An 8,133-nucleotide genomic window follows, 5' to 3' on the forward strand; every position below is an offset into this window, starting at 1 on the left:
GAAATGTACAGATCAGCCTCGGTTTTCTTGGCATACATGGTGCATGATGTACAAATCAAAATTTCCCTGAATCTGTACAAATATAACATACTTATTTATTTATCTTGCCTAATGCATAATAAATATTTTATAGTAGTATTTTTTTATTGATAGGACCTAATGCATAATATTTGTTTTTGACTTGCTATTGCAAATGTAGACCTTAGAATAAAAATTCTCATAAAATTCCTTACTTTCCTTCCACTTCAGATATTTTCATCAGTGATATATCCTTTTGCAATGGACAATACTCTCTTCCTATGTACTTTCAATAGGAAATAGAAAACAAAAATTCTAGTACCACAAAAAAATACACCATTTTTGTCACAACTCTTCATGTGGTTGATTGTGATTAGGGAAAAAAAAAAAAGATGAGCCCACATGAAAGTGACAAAAAGCCAACCACAATTTTGTCCTTTCTCCCTGCAACCAATTTGAATCTCTGATAAAAACTAGAACTCCCAAATAACAATTAAAGTTTCTGATAAATCTTCAGATAAAATTGTTATTGAAAAACACACAGTTTTGAACAGAATTATTACAAAACTCAAAGGATAATTAAACAGATATAGATAAGCACTATGCTTATCTAATCCAATTCCAACACTAACACACCCAAAGAGACTTCCAAACTATAAGGATATACCCTTATTCAAAACAGTAGCAATTGAAAACAAAAGATAATTAACAAATAACAAAGGCTAAAGTGATCAGCAGAATCTACTGCATATCTGTCACTACTTAGTGGACTTTAGAGAGCATATAGTTTGTGTGAGCGTGAGCAGCAAAAGGATAATAGCAGCACAAGTAGAAGTAAATCTCCAAGGAGTGCTAAAATATTGATGCCATAACGTTGCCCTCCATCTATGCCAAGGTTTCTTATAGAATGCATTCAAATCTTCACATATTATCGAGTATTTAGGGTTCATATAATCCCAGAAGATATTGGTGTTAAGACTGTTGATAGCTGATGCTGCTGCTTTGCTGTCGCCAAGGTTATTAACGAGGATTCCCTTATCACAAAGTAAATCTACAACTTTGGAAGTATTGATAAGGAAATCCAAGATGACAAAGAAATCTGTAACATATGTGTGCCCTACATAAAGAGATTGCTCTAATGCAATAATGTTACGAATAAGACGTACTCCCTCATCATTTAACTTAATGCATGGGATTTCCAACACTTCATTTTCAAAATCGAACCTTATGTCAAGGAAGTCTCTATTCCCTCCAAAACGTTTTGTCACCTCTTCAAACTTGACTCCTGCCTCATGCAGCTGGGTTGCAGAGTATGACAGTTTCGCCCCTCCAGATCTTCTATCCGGTAATTTTCTACTTATATAAACCAATCTAACCAGATCTGTGAAGTGTTCTATGTTCGCATTGAAATCCTCAAAGGCCATCCTTTGAAAGTTGTAACATTCAAAGAATTTAAAAGCAAGTTCCCTTAAAGAAAGGGGTTTTAACTCTAATTCAGCCAGAAACTTTGCTTGCTTGAACAGCATCTCTAAAATAAAAAAGGGAAGCTGAGTTTCAAGTAATACCAAATCAAATTTCAAAATTGGAGGCATCCATTCCGCTATCATAGGATCGTTCCAGAACAAATGTGGGTTAGATTGTCTCAAGAAGTACTCAAGAATGAACGTCCCATCCAACAGGATCATTGTCACAAAATCATCACTCTTATTGGGCGTACTAAATTCTTCAAGTTTAAGTTAGCCCATTGAATGAAACACCAACAAAACCGTACTTTACACTTTTTCATGGTTTGTAATTTTGCATTGGGGTGGTGAATAGGACCAATAGAAATAAGCAGAGGAGTGAAGGCTTGCTCATCCAGTTTGCAAAGGTGATCTGTTAAGAGCTGGATTATAGAAGGGAGTAATGGCTGAAACAGAAAGATGGGAAAGAAGAGACCTTGGTCAAATTGTTAAGAGCTAGATTTACGAAAGGAAGTAATGGCAGAAATAGAAAGATGGGGAAAAGAGATATTGGTCACTTTGAGGGGACCACCTCCAAATAGAGAAGAAACTAAAAAAGAATAGTAACTGAGTTAATTCCAAGCTTATCTCATTATTCCAAAAGTTGGGGCTTATATACAATTACAATCAATTACAATCTGAGTAACTAACGAGTGTAACTATCTCTAACAGTTTCCTAACTCTCACTTACACTTAATTGCACATGCCTCTGTCCAGTAGACTCACCCATCATCACCACAACAGGCACACCTCATCACACTGTCAAGCACATCACACACACTACTAAGCTAGCATACCCGGTATCTTAACAACTCCTCCCTCCTTAAAACAGCTTGCCCACAAGATGAGGGCATTTTTGTTGAAGGACAAGCAAATCCTCCCAAGTAGCATCATCTGCAGTGCCCCATTGCCACTGAATTAGGTGTTGAGTGATCAGTCTATTTCTAAGCTTGTGAGACCTGGTTTGGAGAACAACAATAGGTTCAAGTGTAAGAATGCCATTAGAGTTCACTAATGGAAGCAAGGCAATAGCCACATGATTGTGTCCAAGCTTAGCTTTCAAGCAAGAGACATGAAATACTGGATGAATGGCAGCATCAGTTGGTAAGTCCAACTTATAAGCAACCTCTCCAATTTTCTCCAACACCTGGATGGGACCGAAGAACCTGGGGGAGAGCTTATGAGAAGCTCTGTGAGCCACTGACTGCTACTTGTAAGGCTGTAGCCTTAAGTAGACCCAGTCACCCACATTGAAAGCTCTCTCAAACCTATGAAGGTCACATTGCTGCTTCATACGAGCTTGGGCATCTACCAAATTCTGTCTATGGTCAAGATATGCTGCCTGGAATGAAGAAGAGAATCCACAGCTGCCACTTGAGTTGTTCCAAGAATGTAATCCAACAAATGGGGACAGGGAAATCCATACACAACTTTATATGGAGTCATTTTGGTAGCTGAATGGTAATTGGTGTTAAACCAATACTTAGCTAAGTAAAGCCAATCAAACCATACAGTAGGTCTATCTGCAGAAAAAGATCTCAAGTATTGCTCTAAGCATTTATTCACCACCTTTGTCTGGCCATCAGTTTGGGGATGATATGCTGAGGACATAGCAAGTTTAACCCCTTGTCATTTGAATAGCTCAGCCCAAAAATTAGCAGTGAACACTAGATCCCTGTCAGAAACAATGGCGGTTGGCATATCATGCAATTTGAAAACATTTTGAGGAAACAAGGTAGCCACCTTAGCAGCAGAATAAGGATGAGACAATCCAATGAAGTGGACATATTTAGTAAGCCTATCCACAACCACCATTACTGTGTCCAACCTTTGAGAAAGAGGTAGGCCACTGACAAAATCCATACTAATAGTAGTCCAAGGCTTACGAGGAATAGGAAGGAGCTGTAACAACCCAGCTAGCTTGCAAGTTTCATGTTTCATGTTTCATTTGTTGATGACAAACCCCACATTCTCTGATATGGAGTTTTAAGTCTGATTTCATTCCCACCCAAAAATAATCTTGTTTTAATCTATGGAAAGATTTGAGAAAGCCAGAATGGCCACCTAAAGGACTGGCATGGACCAAGTGAAGCACCTTGGACTTCAAACTGCTTTGTGGATCCAAATAGACCCTCCCTTTGTACATGATCAACCCATTATGCAAAGAAAAGAACTTAGGATAGGCTGAACTAGATTGTAGCTGTTGTAGCAGCTGCTGCATTACAGTGGAGGAATGATAGGTAGCCTTCAATTCTTCAATCCAAGGACTTGGAAAGGAAATTAAACACAGACATGGAGAGACAACAAAAGTGTTGGAAACATTAGAATCGTCAAAACCAGAATCTGACCTCCTAGACAAGGCATCAGCTACCTTGTTCTCACATCCCTGCTTATACTGCACCACAAACAAATACCCTAACAATTTAGTTAACCATTTTTGTTAGGCAGGAGTAGCAATTCTCTGCTCTAGGATGTATTTCAAACTTTGTTGGTTAGTTTTTATAATGAAGGGCCGGCCTAAGAGACAGGGTCTCCATTTATGCACTGCTATGACCGATGCCAATAACTCCTTTTCATAGGTAGACAATTGTAGTGCTTTGCCTTTGAGAACTTGACTATGAAAAGTAATTGGTCTATTATTCTGCATCAAAATAGCCCCTAAACCACTACCTGATGCATCACACTCAATAATGAAAGTTTGATTAAAATCAGGCAGAGCTAGGACAGGGGGTTTACTTACAGCTGCTTTGAGTTGGTTAAAAGCTGTATCAGCTTCAACAAACCAAGTAAAGGCATTTTTTCTAAGCAAGGCATTCGGGGGGGCAGCAATCTGTCCATAGTTCTTGATGAATTTCCTATAATATCCAGTTAAGCCCAAAAACCCCTTCAAAGCCTTGACAGAAGTAGGAATTGGCCAAGCCTCCATTGCGGCAATCTTCCTTGGATCTGTGCTTACACCTTGGCCAGAAATGATATGCCCAAGATATTCCACTTCTGAGCACCCAAAGGCACATTTACTCTTCTTAGCATACAACTAATGCTGTTGCAACAATTCCAACACTGATCTAAGATGCTGGAGGTGATGCTCCGAGGTAGGACTGAAGACAAGAATGTCATCAAAGAATACCAACACAAACCTTCTCAAATAAGGCCTAAAAACGAAATTCATGAGTGATTGAAAGGTAGAGGGAGCATTAGTTAACCCAAATGGCATAACCAAGAACTCATAATGCCTATCATGGGTCCTAAAGGCAATCTTAGATATACCCTCCTCCTTCATACAGATTTGATGGTACCCTGATCTCAAATCCAACTTGGAGAAGATGGTAGCACCAACAAGCTCATCCAATAACTCATCAATTACAGGTATGGGAAACTTATCCTTGATGGTATCTTGATTCAGAGCCCTATAGTCAATGCACATCCTCCAAGAGCCATCTGCCTTCCTTACCAACAAGATTGGAGAAGAGAATGGACTTTGGCTAGGCCTAATAGAACCAGCTTCCAACAAGTCAGCAATGATCTTCTCAATTTCAGTTTTTTGAAAGTGCGGGTGCCTATAAGGCCTTCGACAGATTGGGGCAGTACCATCCTTTAAAAGAATTTGGTGTTCATGCCCTCTAGAAGGAGGCAATCCAGTAGGTGTATCAAAAACTGATGCAAACTCTAGCAACAACTTCTCAATCAAAGGGTCACAATTTTGCTGAGATGGGGAAGTTCCTGCACCTAAAGAGACTATCTGCAGGAAAAATCCCTTCCTAACAGGCTTCCTAAAGAAGTGATCACCTTCTTGGAGAGTGGAATTAGTAGGGTGCAATCCAAACAATGTAACAGGTTTGCCAAAATGCATTTATTGCATTGACAATGCCAAAAAATCCCACTGTATCAGACCCAAAGATCTGAGCCATTGAGTTCCTAAGACCAACTCACAGTCCCCTAAAGGTAAGACATTCAAGTCCACAGAAAAGACATGACCTTGCATAGCCACTTTAACATCTAAACAAACACCTCTAGTCTTAATTGTTTCCCCATTTGCTACCTTAACCTCAAAAGAAACAGTTGGGTCCAAATGTAGTTGTAACTTGGAAAGAATGGCAGCATCAAGAAAGTCATGAGTGCTGCCAGTGTCAATCAAAATGATAACCCAATGACCATTAATTGTGCCCCTAATTCTCATGGTACCAAGTGAGGGGCTACCTAAAAGGGCATATAGTGTAATCTCTAGTTCAAGCACATTATGTTCAAACTCAACAGATGCAAGATGAGGTATATCAGAATTATAAGCCAATGCACAATCACCCTCATTAAACTCTTCCAACTATACACCAGAGCTAGGCCCTTGAAAAGGGCAAATATCTTCCAACAAAAAAAGTTTAGCAAACTTACAATGGTGGCCAGGTTGAAATTTCTCATCACAATTAAAGCAGAGTCCTTTCTTCCTTCTCTCTTCCATCTATGCTGGTGTCAACTTCTGCAGGGGAAACTTGAACTTGGAATCCAATCTGGTATCCGGTCTTGGTCCAAGAATTGAAGGTTTAGCCACTTCCAGTGAAGATGATTTTAGAAATTTCTTGCTACTCATCACATATTCCTCTTGAATTTTAGCCAAACCGAAAGCCTCATTAAGAGTTTTTGGATTAAGCATTTTTACAGGCAATCTAATTTCATCTCTAAGGCCACTGAGGAAACAGCTCAACTTGTGATTTTCAGACAAGTCCCTAATTCTATTAGAGAGAGCTTCAAATTGGCCCTTGTAACTAATCACATTATTGATCTGTCTCAACCTTGTCAAAGCCTCCATAGGATCTTCATAGGTTGACGAACCAAACCTTATTAACAAGGCTTCCACAAAACTCTCCCAAGCCACAAATACCCCAAATGCTTCACAATCTTGGAACCATACTAGAGCCTCACCATCCATATAAAAAGAAGCCATCAAAAGCCTCTCACTCAGTGGGGTGTGATAGAAATTGAAATACTGGTTAGCCTTGTATACCCAAGTTGCTGGATTATCTCCTCTGAATCTTTGAAATTCAAGTCTCACACTTTTAGCCAACTCTGCAATGGCAAGGATATAGCTTGGGACGATGGTGTTTTAGGAGATGATGGTTGTATATTCTTAACATGATCTGGAACACTGATCAAACCCCCAATTGAGAATTGCTGCTTCGAATCTCCAAATATTGTTGACATTAACAAATCTTCATATTCAGTTGCAGTTGAAGGGCCTCCTGTCTATCAAGATAAGAGCCACTAGGATTAAAAACGCTAGGTGAGGAACCGTGTAAAGTACAACACGCTATAATTTGACTTCAAAGTTCAAAGTTGATTCTATAGCACTATCTTCTAATATGTCAAAATGCACTGCTGTTACAAGAATAATGATCATTTTATATTTAACGTTCACAAATGTTTTTATAAAAAATAAATAAATTTAATCATCCTCCTTCATTGTCCTGTAAAGCTGAAGATTTGCAAATATTTTAACTAGATGACAGTAGTAATTTTGAATGAAGAATTTTAAAAAGGTTTCTTTTGAAACAATAATTAATTGAACAAATATTTTTGGTACTTAAATAATTTAATTTCATTTTTTTAATAGATAATTTCACTGTTAATTTGATAGAGACGTAGAGTAATTAAATAGCCAGATTGAATTGTTTCATTTTAGTAGGTAAAAGAAGGTACTTTATGATATGTTTATGTACATACTTTCTACTTCCTATTACAATATTTGTTTTTGTGATACTATGAAATTTTTAAATGTTTTATCAAAATTTATTCATTATGGAAATATATTGAAAAGGCACAATTTTTTTTTCTTTTAATGGGAATATGGTGTTGTTCAATAAATTTATCATAGATGTTTGTCTTTGTACTTTAGTTAAATTCTAGAATTCTAAGAGAATTTTTAAGTCGGTAGTAACTTTAATTAGGTTGAAAATAGTTTTAACATATGGAAAAAGTTACCGAATGTCTAAGGGCTTGGTATAGGCAATATTTTTAGAAAAAATTTATAGGAAAAGAAAAGAGTAACGAACATTTTTAACAACTTTTTATATGGGTGTTAACTGGACTCTTAACATATAAGCAAATTGAAAGTATTAAAATTTGTATGGATACTTGATATAAGATTTGAGTAGATTGACAATATAATTTAAGAAGAGCATAAAATTAATGTGGATTAGCTTAATTGTTGAACTTTCACTTTAATTATGTATAGATTAATAATATTTCTTGCAGATTTTTGTAATTAAAAAAAGAAAACTAGAAGAGGGAGACTGAAATGATATCAATGGAGTAGATAAACTACATTTGACAATTGATTATCACAAGTAACATAAAACTCATTAAAAAAAATCATACAACATTATAGCAAGGAAGTTGATTTCGTATCAGAACCGTTTTGGACTTACCGCTATATATAATTTAAATAAAAAAAATTTAATAATTAAAAATTTACTAAACTAAATGTAAATAGTTTATATATATATATATATATATACACACACACACTTGCTATCTCTTTTAATCTTGTCCACTCATTGTCTTCACTTTTTACATTTATCATTTTTTTTTCCATCTTTCTTTTTATCCCCCTCCACATGTACTT

At 36.8% G+C, this 8,133-nt stretch overlaps 1 pseudogene; it reads right to left on the bottom strand.

Moving 5' to 3' along the window:
• Nucleotides 1-679: 679 nt before the first annotated feature.
• LOC142619234 (UPF0481 protein At3g47200-like) lies at nt 680-6,817 on the bottom strand (annotated as a pseudogene).
• Nucleotides 6,818-8,133: the final 1,316 nt, after the last annotated feature.

This window comes from Castanea sativa, chromosome 12 (genome assembly GCF_040712315.1).
Source record: "Castanea sativa cultivar Marrone di Chiusa Pesio chromosome 12, ASM4071231v1".
Taxonomy (NCBI): domain Eukaryota; kingdom Viridiplantae; phylum Streptophyta; class Magnoliopsida; order Fagales; family Fagaceae; genus Castanea; species Castanea sativa.